This window comes from Gallinula chloropus (assembly GCF_964237585.1).
Source record: "Gallinula chloropus genome assembly, chromosome: 15".
Lineage (NCBI taxonomy): Eukaryota > Metazoa > Chordata > Aves > Gruiformes > Rallidae > Gallinula > Gallinula chloropus.
In genome coordinates, this window is record NC_140100.1 from 2,605,182 (window position 1) to 2,619,949 (window position 14,768).

Genomic DNA, 14,768 nt, shown 5'->3' on the forward strand with positions numbered 1-14,768 from the left:
GATGTAGGGGCAGCGCAGGGTTTGTGCTGGAAGCAGCCGAGGAAATGACTGCTATTTGAGTGTCTGCTGCCTCTGGTCTGGGCGATGTAAAGCAGCTCTGACAGCACCTGGCTGGCTTGACAGTCATTGAGGTATTCACCTAATGCAGCAATGGAGTGGAAGCCCTAAAACGTGCTGCCACAGATTCCCTGCATCATCGCAGCAGGGTGCTGAGCCCTGGGGCTGGCAGCACGGGCACTCCCCTGGCAATAACAACTGTGTTTCAGAAGCGTCTCTCCTGCCACGCTGCACAGGGCCCAGCAGAGACCCCGGGCAAAGTAAAACCTGTCAGAGTGCTGCCAAGGCATGGGGGGGACTGGAGCTGCTGGAGGATGATGCTTTGTCCCACAGCAGCTGCCTGTGTCCCTGGGTGGGACTGTGCATGGTGATGGGGTGACATAGAGGGCAGGAGCTGTGTGTGCAGAGGGGTCCCTGCCTGGCACCCCCTCCCCTGACTGCCTGCTGGAGCTGAAGGGCTCAGTGCCCCCAGGGAGCAAACCGGGCTGCATTGGCACGGGTGAGGACAACACCTCTGCACCAGACTTCTGCCCCCCATCAAGCAGAAGAACCTTGCTAACCACCATCCCTCCTGGAGGAGAAATAGCCTTCAGAGCTCTGTGTAATGCTGTCATTTTGTGAAGAGTGGATGGTGAGGCTGCTGCGTGCTGTCTCTCCCTACATGGGTACTGATGCCCTGGAAGCAGCAAGGCACAGCTCAAAAGGGCTTTTTGTTTTTTTGCTGGGGGTCAGCACATGAATTGGGGGATGAATGGACTGTGTTCCTTTCCTGGGGATAGGTGAGACCTGCTGCCGCTGGCTTTCCTGTTGCTGCTGCAGGTTAATCATTCAGCAGAAGCACCTTGCTGCTCTGAGACAAAGATTTGACTTGCTCTGAAAAGCAATAAAAGATGAAGGGAGGAAAGCCTCTTGGAGAGCAGTGGGCTTAAAAAACCCAACAAAAAACCCAAACAACCAACCCAGCAATCTTGCATTTAAAAAACCCAAACTGTTTAACCTGAGTTCTGGTATCTGTGTGTGGAAAATGGCTGTGGAAGCTGCTTCCCTGGTTTGGATTTTGCCTGGAATAAAATGAAGCAAATACTGCAAGAAGCTTAAAAACGACCAACCTGCTCTAAAAAGCAGAGATTCTTAAACATGTGTCCCCTCCAGTGCTGGGGTGGCCGGGATCACAGAATCACAGGGGTGATCTGAGGCTGTGGTGGCCAGCAGGAGCTCTGCTCCCTTTGATGGCTGGATGTGGGTCCTGCTCCCTCTGCCCCTTCCCATCCACACCCTGGGGCGCAGCTCTGTGTCTACATGAGCTCTGGGGGGCTGAGCACCCCCAGGGGTTTCTATGGGTCCTGATGCTGTGGGGGGAGCGGGGTGCTGCCTTTGCTGTGTCTCTCCAGCCCCCCCAGGTCTGGTCTGGGGCATTCCCCACCTCAGCATTACCTCCTGCAGAGGAGGGGTTTTCAAACTGCCTCTGCACGTGTGAAAGAGGCTTGGGGTGCCCTATGGGGACAGGTGTTTTGAGAAACAAGATATTGATGCAAGTGTTGAGCCACTTTATTGGCTCGTTCACTTATTAGCAGACGTGGCTCCCTTCCTGCTGTTTGTGCTCAGAATGGATTTTTATTGCTTAATTCTCTGCAAGTGAAGTGCCAGCAAATTGTAAAATCCTATTGCTTAACATGTAGCATTAAGTATTGAACTAGCAAAAGAATCAATTACAGGTTTGGTCACTGATTAGCTTGACTTTTTATGGAATTTAACGTCAAGTCTCATTATAATTCTGCTCTTTAATTCAGGAAATAAAACATGGGGGGGGGGTAATGGTTGTGTGTGGCTCTGTTCCAGCTCTCCTGTTGGTGGGATGCTCAGCACCATGCTTCCAGGAGGACCTCCAGAGCCACTGGAGCCCACTCCCCACCTCTCCATCAGGACAGGGCCAGCCCTGGGGCCTTTTGGGGTCCCCCAGTCCTGCAAGGAGACATGCCTGAGCCCAAGAGTCTGGTCCTTGGCTTCCTTGCCCTTATTTCCTTGCCTGTGGAGGGATCAGAGGCTTGCTGAGCACTTCAGGCCAGGCTGCTCTGTGAGCCAGATGCAGGTTCATGCGTGTCCTTCCCACTCACTCACCTTGCACTTCCCTGAGGGCTGCAGGAGGCAAAGCTGCTGAGGTGGCACCTTCCTTGATGAGTGGCCTTGTAACCTGCTCCCCAGGCACAGAGCACATCCCACACTGGGGGCTTTGCAATCAAACTTGGGTTAGCTCATTGCTACTGGAGCCTGGGTGTGGAGTGCCTTACGTTTGGCATCTGAAATACTGATGGGCCCTCTGGGTTCTTCTTCCTTGAGGGAAACAAGAGGAAGCTATTTTGGGGGAGCCTTTTGCAAAGGGCTGAGCTGGAGTCAGGTCACTGGAGTCCATCAGGCACCTGGAAAAACTCTCTGGCTTCTGTGAGTGTGATGACTCGGGGCAAGTGAAGTATGAGGAGGTATCTGAGCCCGAGTTAAAAATCCAAGCAGAAGCAGTGAACTCAGTTGTAATTGGTGTTTGGTCTCTCCTGGAAATCCTCCAAGGAAGGAGGTGTGGGGAAAGCTGTGCTTTTCTCTGGGGGACAGGGTTTCAGTGCAGGGCCCCAGCAGACCCCATGGGGAGGAGGGGTTTGGGGGTAGCCGTCATTTCCATCCCTGCATCTCTTTCCCTTCTGGGAAAAGGGCTGTGTACTGTAGCTGTGTGTAAGAGGCTTTGGACAACCCCAGGGTTCCTCCTGCCCTGTGGGGCTCAGCATCCCCCCCTTCCCCTGGTCCTGGGGGCTCAGGCTGCTTGCAGCCTCCTGGCTCCTCTCACCAGTTGCTCTCTTTGCAGATGGACAAATGCAATTGGATTTCCAAATTACACCAGCTTGGATTAGATTCAATATCCCTTTTCTCTAGCCAGACAACCCTTTAATTCCTTTTCTTTCGATTGTGTGGGGACCCTCCCGTGCCTCTCAGACCCTTCGGCAGGAAATCTTTGCTGTGTGGAGGCTGCCACGTGCTGCCACTGCAATAAACACTGAGATCCAGCACAAAGAGTGGGAGACCAGCAAGTTTTCCCTTCCAGCACTGAGATTTCTGGAGGCTCCTTCTTGTCTGGCTGAGTTTATCCCCCTTCCAGGAGCAGCTCTGCTAGCATACTAATTTTTATAGCATACTTGAGCAATCCCCCTACATCCTGAGCGAGGATGGTTTGGGAAATTAAAGTTTGTAGGAAATGCATCAGAAATCAGATGTCCTCAAGCAAGACATCTGTTTTTCCAGCCACCAAAAGGGAGGCTGCAACCAACTGCAGCAGCTCTGGGGTCAGCAGAGAGAAGGGACAAGCAGGGTGCCTGGGCTCAGGGTGGAAGGGGATGCAGCACCCGCATCCCAGCGAGGGGCTGTGCCGTGGTCTGTTGGTGCTGGGAGCGTGGTGCCAGTTGGGGAGCTGTGTTGTGCTGTGTGCTGTGCTGGGCACATTCCTGGTGCCAGCAAATAATAAATAATGGTAATGATTATGAAAGCGCTGTGCATGTGCCCCTGGGGCTCTGCAAAAAAACTTTTACATCAAAATCCAACCGGAACATTTTCCCCCTTGTCTAATTCACAAAATATGCCCATAAAAACAATAATTTGTCTGTACAAGGGCAATTCTCTAGGTATTTAAGCAGAGATTGATAGCTGCTGACTGTATCCTGTCCTAGCAGAGAGTGAGGCCCAGTGGGATTCCCTGGGACTCTGTGCAAATGCAGAACCGTTTTGGGTTTGCCTATTGAATATTCAACAATCGCTGCATGTCATGATATCTGCTACTTGGAATTAAACTCTGGCATAGGTCTGGTCCCACCCACTGCGGTGTCTCCGAACTTGCTGATGACATCCCCAGGGTCTGGGCCTGGCTCAGCTCCGGATTTTCAGAAAAAGGAGCTGAGAGCAAGTGCTGCTCCCTGTCTCCAGGTTTGACTTTCATATCATGGCTTTTCAGTGTACTTAAATCTGCGTGGTGTTTAAAATTCAGCTATGTTTGTCAGAATTCAATTACCCCTGAAGATTACACAAAGATTATCAAAGTTGTAAACAGCAGAATATGCTCAGAGATCAATGAAGCGCAACAAAGACCGTATTTAACAGGAGAAATAAAAGTAGGAGCGTGCTGGCAAACTCTGACAGCGGAGCGGAATGTGGCATCATCACGCTGAAGCTTGGGAAGTAATTGAAATCTGTGTTACAGCACAATATATCCCTGCGCAGATTTGCAGTCGTGGAACACGATTTCGGCTCGAATATCTGAGCAATTCATTTGGTTTAAGCAGATCCAGGCGCTGGATGCTCTTGTTAAGCATCGTTGCGGGGCACCCGTGCGGGTTGCGCAGCGGCAGTGGGGCTGCTGCCCGTGTGCATCCCATCCGCTGGCAGCAGAAACCCTTCATCAAGGGAAATGCAGGGATTTGGGGGGGCAGGATGATTCTCCTTCATGTGGATGCAGCACTCTGGCATTTCTGGTGAGGGGTTTTTTGGTAGGAAGGTATTTTCACTCTGCTGCTGTGCCCACTGGGCATCGCTGGAGCGGATGCAGGGGTCAGAGCTGTGCTGGCACAGCTGATCCTTGTGCTGGTGGGGATGTCCTGCCCCTGGGGGATGCCCTGCTCCAGAGCAGTGCCCTGTCAGACCACCTCTGTTTGCCAGGGGGCCGTGGGCTGTGCTCTGTGGGACTCCTTCCCTGTGAACACCCTTCCCAGCTGCTTCCCAGCGCCCCGGCAGAGATCTCCTCCAGCCAGCCCCTCCGCCGTGTTTTGTGGCTTCCCATTGTCATTCTGGAGGCAACGCAGCCAGCTGATTTTTCTTCTCTGTAATATATTGCCACTATAATACCAAGTCTAGCAGAACAATGAACTCTGGAGGATGGAGATACCTTCCTCCTGTTTTGCAAACGAAACATAATTTTTATTTGTGCTTGGATTTGTAGCTGCTGCAGGGGGGAGTGATGGGGCGGAGATGGGGGGACGTCGAGGGGCAGGGACCGGTGCTCCATCCCTGGGTCCTGCCACAGGGGCTGAGCACTCCTGCTCTTTGTCCCGCGGGTCCCAGGCAGCATTGAGATTCAGAGGAGGATGCCTCCTTTTGTCAAACACCGCGGGGTTTCAGAAGAAACCCTTCAACCCAGATTAATTACTGTTATCTGGACCCACTGGGGCCCCGTCCACCTGCCTGTCTGCTGCAGCCAGAATGTGCTGAAATTCTCATTCCCTTTCTGCCTTTCTTTCTCTTCCCTTTTTTTTTTTTTCCTTTTCCTATTTACTTCTGCTTTAATCTGCATATTATCATCAGTGCAAAGACCTCTGAAATAACATCTGACAAATGATGCCTATTAAAAAAAAACTCTGCACTGTCCTCTTTCACCGCCTTCCAATTTGGACTAGCACTATAACTATGCATCAATAGACAAGCAATATTATGTTAAGAACATGATAAAATACCAGCAGCTTCATAATGGCAGCAGCCAAATGGTAATTTCTGCTTCAGAAATTGGTCATTTATTTTGCTGGTCTGTTCTTACGTTCAAATTAGATGAAGTTTAATATACTGTAAAATTGAATGTATTCTATCCTTTTCAACAAATATGGCATGTATGAAATGATTTATGGGTCTTACAAACCTTAAAATGTTAAATAATCTCCTTTTTCCTGTGCCTTAAGTCAGTGATGCCAAATAGTTTAAGTACAGAGAAGCAAAACTTTATTAGCTCCCATCCTGATCATCACTTTATTTTGCTGCATTTACAGAGGCAGGAACAGTATTTAACATATTAGACTGAGTTTTAGAAGCAGCCATATTAATTGGTACATTAATTTTACCCTATTAACTGTAATTGGTAGGAAAGCGATTCTTCCCTAGTGAATGTTGTAATTCGTGTTTTAAATTTTTAATAAAGTCATGATGGCACTGCAGATGCCTAAATGAGGGTGCTCCTCTCAACTCGAACCTCTCCTGGGGTTCCCCTGGCCGGTGCATTGTGGGGCTGCCCTGTGGTATCTGGGCACACCACCCCCCCACAGCTTTGCCTCTGCGCAGCATCATCCCTGACCTCTGGCTCTGCTCCCCCCCACCCATGGTACCCGTTGGCATATCCCTCAGAGGGGATCTCACAGCTCAGTCGTGTCTGAATCCAAACACATCCGTCTGGGCTTCCCCTGTGAGGAGTCACAGGGTTGGGTGCAGTGGGTCGGGTGGGTGTGCCAATGCTGCAGGGCTGTGTCCTGTGGCTCTTCGAGGTGTGTGCTGGTGAGACATCAAGGGCTCTGTGGCAACCCCCAGACACCACGGAAGGCAGCTGTGCCAGCTGCTCCTTGCACGCACACAGCCCCTTCTCCAGCCCCCACTGTCACCCCGTGCAGGGTGTGTCTCAGCATCACACCTGTGCACACCCTGGGTTGCTCCAGGAGCTGGCACAGCTGCTTGCAGCACCTTCCAGCGTTGCACACGTAAGTGTGCCACGTGGCAGAGCGGGTGATGTGATTCTCCTGTAGCGATCTGGATGCCTTTGGAGAAGCCCCTGCAGTCTCCTGAGGTGGGAAGCTTGTTGGACTCTGAGCTGAAACTGATCTACAAGTTGCTTCCAGTGCAGACAAGGCTATCAGCTCCTTAACAGCACAAGGAGAAGGGAGACAGCCTCACCCCGGCTGACATCGCCCTCCCCAGTGCTGTCACTGGGCTCCCTGCCAGCCTGCGGGTGAAGCCAGCTTCCACCGTCCCGTGGCTCGGAGCCGGTAGCACAAGGTCCCTCTGTCCCTGTGGAGCTGAAACAAGCAGGGCTTTGACCCTCCCAGCCAGGGAGCCAGCTGCTCTGCTTGGGAGGTGCAGAGCAATGATTAGCATTCTGGATGGGTTAGCTAAAAATCACTGTCAGCGTGCAAACCCAACCTGGCTTTGAAAACGGGCGTTTGGAACTGTTAAATCCAAAGTTTTCCAGTGTCTGGTGGCATCCAAAGCTCTCAGCTTGTGCATATTCAGCTTCCTACAAGGCAGGTGACAGCAGCTCCTCCACAGCGCTGGGAGGTTGGCTTGATGGTGGCTGCCCTCCCCTGCGGGGCATCGGTTTGGCTACGGGTCAGGAAACATTCCCCTTCCCCAGCCTGGTAGCACATTAAACCTCCTCCTAACGTCTGGCCCCGCATCCCATGGAAATTACTGGGGCCACTGCCCTGGCTGTGGGGTGGGGTGATGGATGATGCAGCATTGGCCAAGGAGCAGAGCGAGGGTGACTCCCTCCTGGTTTATAGTTATTTAAAAACAACTTGCCTCCTTGCCCTTAGCCCTTTCTCTGTTTCCTGATCAGCAGCTTGTCCCTGAGGATAAGCCTCAGAGCAGCACAATCTCCCGCAGTCCCCTGGAGCTGCAGCCCTGTGCACCAGGATAATAGAGAAGCCTTTTATTCTGTTTATTTGCTCTATATAATTTTTCCTGCTCTTGCTGACCCTTCTGGGAAGCGTTCCACCCTTCAATCTCTCTGCTGGGTGCCAGAATTGCCGAGCTTAGGCTATATTTGCATTTCATATCCTAGTTAAACCAACATCATCAAGGTCAGAGCACACTGTTGAATTGGAATAGGCTACAAGGCAGCATCCCACTTCGTGGCACAAGGGCAGTGCAGAGACCAGCCCTGTGAGTGCCTGTCCTTGCCCCTCTCTGCTCCCAGCAGTGAGGCAGAGGGGTTCTGCCCTGGGACCTGTGGGGTTCAGGTGGGGAATGCCTCACTTTGCACCCTCAGGGTCGAGTCCCCTCTGGATGAGGTGCAAGGGGAATGGGCAGACTGACTGTCCTCGAGGCAGCGTCCCTTGGGCATCCAGGGGCACAGTCAGATGTCTGCTCCAGGCCTCCCTCCCTCTGTCCCGATGCTGTGCCTGCCCTGTTCCCACCAGCCATTCCAGCAGGGAGGTTTCTCTGCTTGGGTTGCCCTTGCTTGGGCCAACCCATCCTGCACACCCTCAGCACAGCCACAGCCACGGGGGAGGCACAGGGCCCACGAGTAACGCTTCTGTAAAACCCTGTGCAGAAAAATAGGTAGAATGAGAGAGAAAATGCAAGCAATGTACAGAGTGACCCTCCTGCTCCTCGAAAGCAGCAGGAGTTTATGCCCCATCTCAGAGCATAACCTCAATGCAGAGGAGCTAATGTGCATCTCCACGTGTGCTTGTGTGTTCATACAAAGCAGCTTTAACAGGCAGCAGCTGTACAGAGCACGGAGCTCTGCAGTAATGATTTTTACACTGGTGCACACAGCCTGTCTTTCCTTTCATTAAGGAACATTTCTTATAGAAAAGTAGCTAGATTTCTGATGTGAAAAACAACTCTGCTCAAGACTGAGAGCTGTTTAGAATAAGCGCCAGACACTGTGTGATGGAGACATTGCATGGAGACTTAATGCTGGTCACATCTCTCTTCTCTGCCAGTAAGTCAAGGATGTGTCTTTGCTATTGTATTTGGTGACTCATCTTTCAAATAATCATCTCTGGAAGAATTTTGTGCCAAGATGAAAAAATGCCTGGATCCCAGAAGTGTGTGTGTGTCTTTCTGTGAGCACACTCTTGGCAGGAGCTGCAGGGCAGCTCTGATGGTCCTCCCCCATGGGGGACTGGGGTGGAGGGGGCATGGGCTGGCATGGTGTGCTTGCTGGGGCAGTGCCAGCTTTGGGCACAGGGTGGGGAGAATGCAGGTTCTGGCAAGAGTTAGTGGCTGCCTTATGCAGGTCCTGCTTACCACAATTTGGCTGGGGAACAGTGTCAGGCAGGTACCCCCATGCCACTGGCAAGCTCATGGCATGGGGTAGCTGGCAGCGCTCTCTCTGCACGTGCCCAGCTTGCCAGGGGAATGGAGCTGCGACCGCGTGAGCATCCTACCAGCACCTGGAGGTTTCCCTCATTCTCTGAGAGAAATATGCAGATCAGCTGAGTAAGTGAAGTGCTGTATGCTAATTAATTCAACAGACTCACTGTTCCATAACATCAAACCTACACAAGGAGGATGTGCTGGAATTAGCTTCCCCTGGAAAACATTTCCTTGCTGCTTAACAAAAAGTTACACAAACTTATTAAATGCTTAACAAGAAGGTGAATACCAGGGAAGCTGCAGGTGCTGTGGGAGCTGAATCCAAGCAGCTGTACCCACAGAGAATGCAGGATTCCTTGGTGGCACTGGGAAGGCTCCAGCAGCAGATGAGCCTAGTGATGCTGACATGTGCCAACAGCATTTTATGTGGAACCATAGTGTAAGTGGCCCAGAAAGCAGCATGGACAGGCACTTCAGGCTGCAAGGACCACCTCCATCAACTCCTTTCTTCACTGGTGTGGCAGCCACATGCACAGCACCATCAGTGTGCTCCCAGGGGTGACAGAGCTGTTCTCCAGGAAGCTTTAAAAGTGAGTTGGCAAACTGCTTCTCTTGTGTAAAGTACGCTCACACCTAAACTGAAACCCACCTTGACTCATGTCTGTTCAGGTTGCTCTGTGATTTAGCAGAATTAAAGCCACCCTTAATGCAGGAGAGGAGATGACATTGTGTGTCTCTGTTAATAGCAGGACTGCACTCAAATGCAAGCACCATCCCCAGGCACCGCTCCTCTCTGCTGCCTTCCAGCTACACAGCTCCTTCTGTTGCTCTGTTTCTCCTGGGATGCAGGCTGACACCTTCAGTGCACACAGGTCTCTGGACCCAGACCGGCCAGTGGTTGCCAAGGGAATCCAAAGGGAACTGCCAGTATCACCTGAGAGCACTACCCAAATGAGTGGTGGGGCTGTGGGTGCTCTCCAGAACACGATGCCTAAACCCCTGCAGCAGGAGCGTTTGCTATCACCCAGACACAGCTGGGGAGGGTGGATGAAGGGACTGCTTCACAGGCAGGGAGAAAAAGGCTTTAGCAGGAAAGACTTGACAGCTGCAATCAGGCTGGGGACTGAAGGAGCAAAGGAAAGACAGAGGCAGTTGGGTAGAGTGCAGGGAGTGCACAGCTCCTAAGATACCCTCTGCACAAGCACACACGCTTGAATCCGCAGAAGCCCTGTGCTCCTGCAGAGATCACTGGGCCAGCACGAGCAGAGGCCTGTGAGGCTGCTATTTAGCTTTTTGCTTATATATTCAAAACACACAAACCCCTTTGCCACCTGAAAGGGGAGTTCCACCCAACTGATGCCAGTGTGCAGCTCTGCACAGAGCGGCGATGGAGAGCTGCGGCTCCCAAGCTGCCCATGCAGTGTATGAGGCGCATGGGCACACAGGACCCTCCTAAACCCCCCCACCCCAGGTTCTTGCAAGACACAGGCTCTAATGGTACAGCTGCATCTCTGTGTGTAACTCCCTCCAAGGAGGTGCAGGTCAGCTTGTTCACATCACAGGAGAAGAGTCTCCTCTGCTGCAGGGTTCATGTCAACACGGAGCCTGTGCTGGGTCGTGCCCAGCCCCGTCGGGGACCCTGCCCGCTGCGTGCTATGGTCGTGACTCCAGCTGCTGTTGCTGTGTAGCTCTTGTTTTCTGTGTTTAAAATAACAAAGTGGATGCTGCAGTTTTTGACAGGACCAAAGGCTGACTTTCTGGTTGGAGAGCTCTGCTGCTGGAAACAGAGCGAGACAGATGGACAAGCCGGTGGCATATGCTATTCCCTCTCTGAGTTGCATGAAAAGACATTTTCCCTAATAGAATGGGGATAAAACTCACAGTTCTTAGGGCGTTAAAGTATTTCTGATGGATGTCTCTGGGAACACAGGCTTGGGGTTGGGTTCTTTTTCTTTTTTTCCCTTTCTGAGAGTAATTCTCATATTGTAAATCTAACAAATCTACTTTGCCACCTAAGTTGTCATACCTGGAAGGAAAACACCAGCCTTACGATTTTATTATTAAATCTTGCTAGAAGAAAATGTTAGTTAAACTATTTTTCTATCTTAGCCTGTAGAGATGGCCCCTGACCAAACAGATGAGCTGAGTATTTGCTGTCGTGTGTGCACTCAGGAGCTGTAGCTCTTCAGAAACTGCAAAGCCCCTCTCAGCAGGACCTCCTCTCCTATGAACTCTAACAGATTGTGTGAACTGGAAAGTGGCCAAATTGCAGCCCAGATAAAGAGAGCCTTTTTGCATAGTCACTAATGAACTGTCTTTGCAGACTGGTGTCACACTGGGTGGAGGCTCTTGTGGTGCCAGTGTCAGGATTAAGAAATGGCCACGGTTGGCTCAGTGGGTTTTTAAGACAAAGTAAACTTCTGGCCAGTAAACCTTTGCTAGGTGAACAGGGTGGCCTGCAGAGGCCAGCCAGAGTCACTGGTGCTTGGGCAAAACACTGTAAATTGCTTGACCTCCCTCAAGGAGCTCATCTGCTGAGGCTGGGTCATCTCCATCTGCCAAGCCTTGTAGCAGTGCTACTTCAGCAGCACGTTGCCCACAAGTGTTTTTGAAGCCATGGGACAGTGCAGAGAAATTAGATTAAATTAGCAGGAATTAACTGTGATGAGACACTTCTTTCCAGGTAAAGTGGGAACACTGAGGAAATGGAGAACTTCTCCATCCTCTACTGTGGTGCTGGAGCAGGGGAGAGATTTCCTATGTGGGAACATCAGCCAGCCCTCCAGCTTGGAGCCAGGCTGAAGGCTGATCCCCATCCTGGGCTTCCTTCCCTGGTTCGCAGCCTGCTGAGCTAGGAGAGCTGGAGGCAGCACAGCCTCTGGAGCTTTCTCAGCTTCTGCCTCTGCTGTCCTGCAGACCCTCCCTGTGCAGGGTCTGGCTGCAGCAGCCCTGCTCCACTGCTGAGGCAGGGCACAGAGCCCCTTTGGTCAGCAGGTGAGATGGGCTGCCTTGGGTTTGGGGGCTGAGCACAGGGAAGATGCTGACCTCCCCTTTCCCTCCCTGCTCTTCACTGGGGGGCTGGGTGCCCTGCTTCTCCTCAGAGAAGGACGTATCGGGGTGCCATCTAGTGCCAGACCTGCCCAGCCATGCAGGCCACTGGGGACATGGGCTCTGCTGCCCCAGGACATGGTGGGACCCAGGAGCCCTGCAGCTGCTGTGGTGAGCTCTCATGAGGAGGTGGGAACCCGCTCACCATCTCCCATAGCATGACCATGTGCTGCATGGTCATGGAGCATCCTCCCTTTCCTTCATCACCAGGGAGGAAGATGATGGCAGTGTGTCCTGGGTAAGGAAGGCAATGGCTGCTTTGTCTCATGATCATACCCAGGCTCTCACCACCGTGCGGGATCTCAGGCCAGAGTTACCCCTGGCCCATGTGCCTGGCCCTACCCAGGACCCTAGAACCCCCCCACTCGGCTGCAGACAGAGGGGGCTGAGCAGCTCCCTGCTCCCAGATGGAGCAAGGTGCTGCAGGGAGCCCAGGCTTACTGTGCCCTCAGCATCCTAGACATGCACTGGGGTTGGGCCACAGCAGAATTGGAGCAAGCAAGAGTGTCAGTGTGCAGTAGAGCCTCAGAACTGACTGTTACCACCAGAGCCAAGGCCACGAGCATCACTTCCACAAGCAGGAGATTCCCATAAGATGGGAAGCACAGCTGGGCTCTGGCCAGTGATACTAGAAGCCACAGGTCACAGACACAGCAAAAACCTTAAAAATATTTCTCAGAAGGACCAATGTCCAGGGAATTGTCACGTGAATGGAAAGATTCCCTGAAAAAAGCTGTATTTGTCAGAGGGCTTGCTCTCAGCTGCTTATTCTGCTCAGACAAGAGGTGAGTGTGGCCACCCTTGGTGACCTTAGTATTCCTCACTCCTTTCATTACCTGCAGCTTATTCTGTGGGTAGCTTGTGCAGATAAAGGCAAAAAATCATCCATTAGCTCTCCCTTGTTAAACTGGGGCTGAACCCCAGCTGAGCCCAGCAAGCCTGAGGGCTGCTTCAGGACCCTGGGGAGGGGGAAGGATGTGAGTCCCCAAGAAGGTGACACCAGAGCATGGGCCGACCTGCCAGGGGCTGGGCTGGTGGGACTGCAGCACCCAGGGGAAGCACCTGGCAGGGTGATGCAAGCTGCCCTGGCAGGACTGCCCAGCACACTTAGGGTTTCATTCTGTTGTCTCCTCCTGGGAAGTGTCTTCCTCTGCCACTGCCGTGCTTTGTTTTGCCTCTGCTAACGAGGGGCCCAGCCCAAGCACCAGCCTGCTTGCTGCATTCTGGCCCCACAGACTCAAGACAAGCTTTGAAGCATGCTTAAACTATTAATGGGGTATATTTATAACTGTTTATCTCTGTCAGTTGGGTGGAAAATTGCCAGATGTGTCGTTTGCCTTCATTACACAGACATCTCCCCTGCTATCTGGATCAGTGCTTTTAAGCAGTGTGTCACTACCAGGGAAGAGCTCATTTCTTCTGCTCGGTGCTGGTGTTTGTGGGATCTGCCTTCCAGAGTAAGGAGAGCAACACCCTGGAGGCAAGTCTCCAAGCGGGACAGATCTCTGTCCTCTGCTGCTCTGGGTGTTAGTCTCGTGGAAGGAGAAGGGAGTAGCAGGGCTGAGAGCTGCCAAGCAGGGTCCAGAGCCACGAGGCTGCCAGAGCTGGGTACCACAGCCCTGGAAAGCAGCACCCTGCCCCTGGGGCCAGCTCACTGGGCACTGCTGTGGGCTGGCTCCGTGCTGTGGGGCCCAGCTGACTCCTGACCAATGCAGCCCAGCATGGGGAGGAGTGATGGAGCAGCCAGCACTGAGCTGGGGCCAGCAGCTGGCACTGGTGTGGCTGGGGTCAGCTGGCCAGAGAGCTGCTGCCTTCCTGGGGCTGCAATGAGCTCTGCCACCAGTGTCAGGGACCACCCTGGGGCTGTGTCCTCTGCTCAAGCACAGATTTTAGTGCCTGCTGCTACTTCAGGTTACAGGATCACTTTTCTTGACAGCTGTAAGGTCCAAACAGCAAACGACCTCAATGCAGGAGCTTCTGTAACAGATCCCTGGAGTGGATCCCACATGCCATCCCACCCCTGTTTTGGAGGCATCAGGAAAACTGCTGGATGGGGCTGTTGGCCAGCTGTGCTCAGGAGCAGAAAGGGGCTCCCCACTGGGCAGCCTGTCCAGAGAATGGATGCCCCACGTGCAGGAGAGGCAACTCAGAGGCATGCAGATATCCTTTCCCATACTGAACAAGGGAGAAAGATAAGAATGGCTTAAATAGAAAGAAATTGGCCTCAAAATAAAATGTTTTTCCTCATTTCCCATGATACAGTGAAATTTCTTCACGGACAGATAGTCAGAGTAGAGTCCATTACACTCCACGCTTTTTGCCTTGAAACATAAATAGCTGCATATCCTATAAGTGTTTGTTATGAGGAAATGTGTATGCTAGGAAAAGTTAGACATTAAATCATTATTTCATGCAGAAAGATATCGCTAAAGGGAGAGGATTACTTACTATATTAATTCTGTCCTTCAGCTACCCGTACATCTCTCTGCACATAATGACTTTAGTCACAAAATGTATTGTTGAAATAATCCCAGTTCCTCTCAATTCTGATTTCCTTGGATGCTGCAAGCATGGTGCTCTGTCCCTCTTTGCCCATGCCCAGGCACAGCGTGGGGGGGCAGCAGGGCAGCCCACCTCCCAGGCAGCTGACCCCAGGGCAAAGCACAGGAGGGGTCTGCAGGAGGGCCCTCAATCACACCTCTGAGGTTGGGGTGACATGAGGGCATCCAGTGGCTGCAGACCCTTTCCTTCCCCACACAGTGGCTGGGGGATGC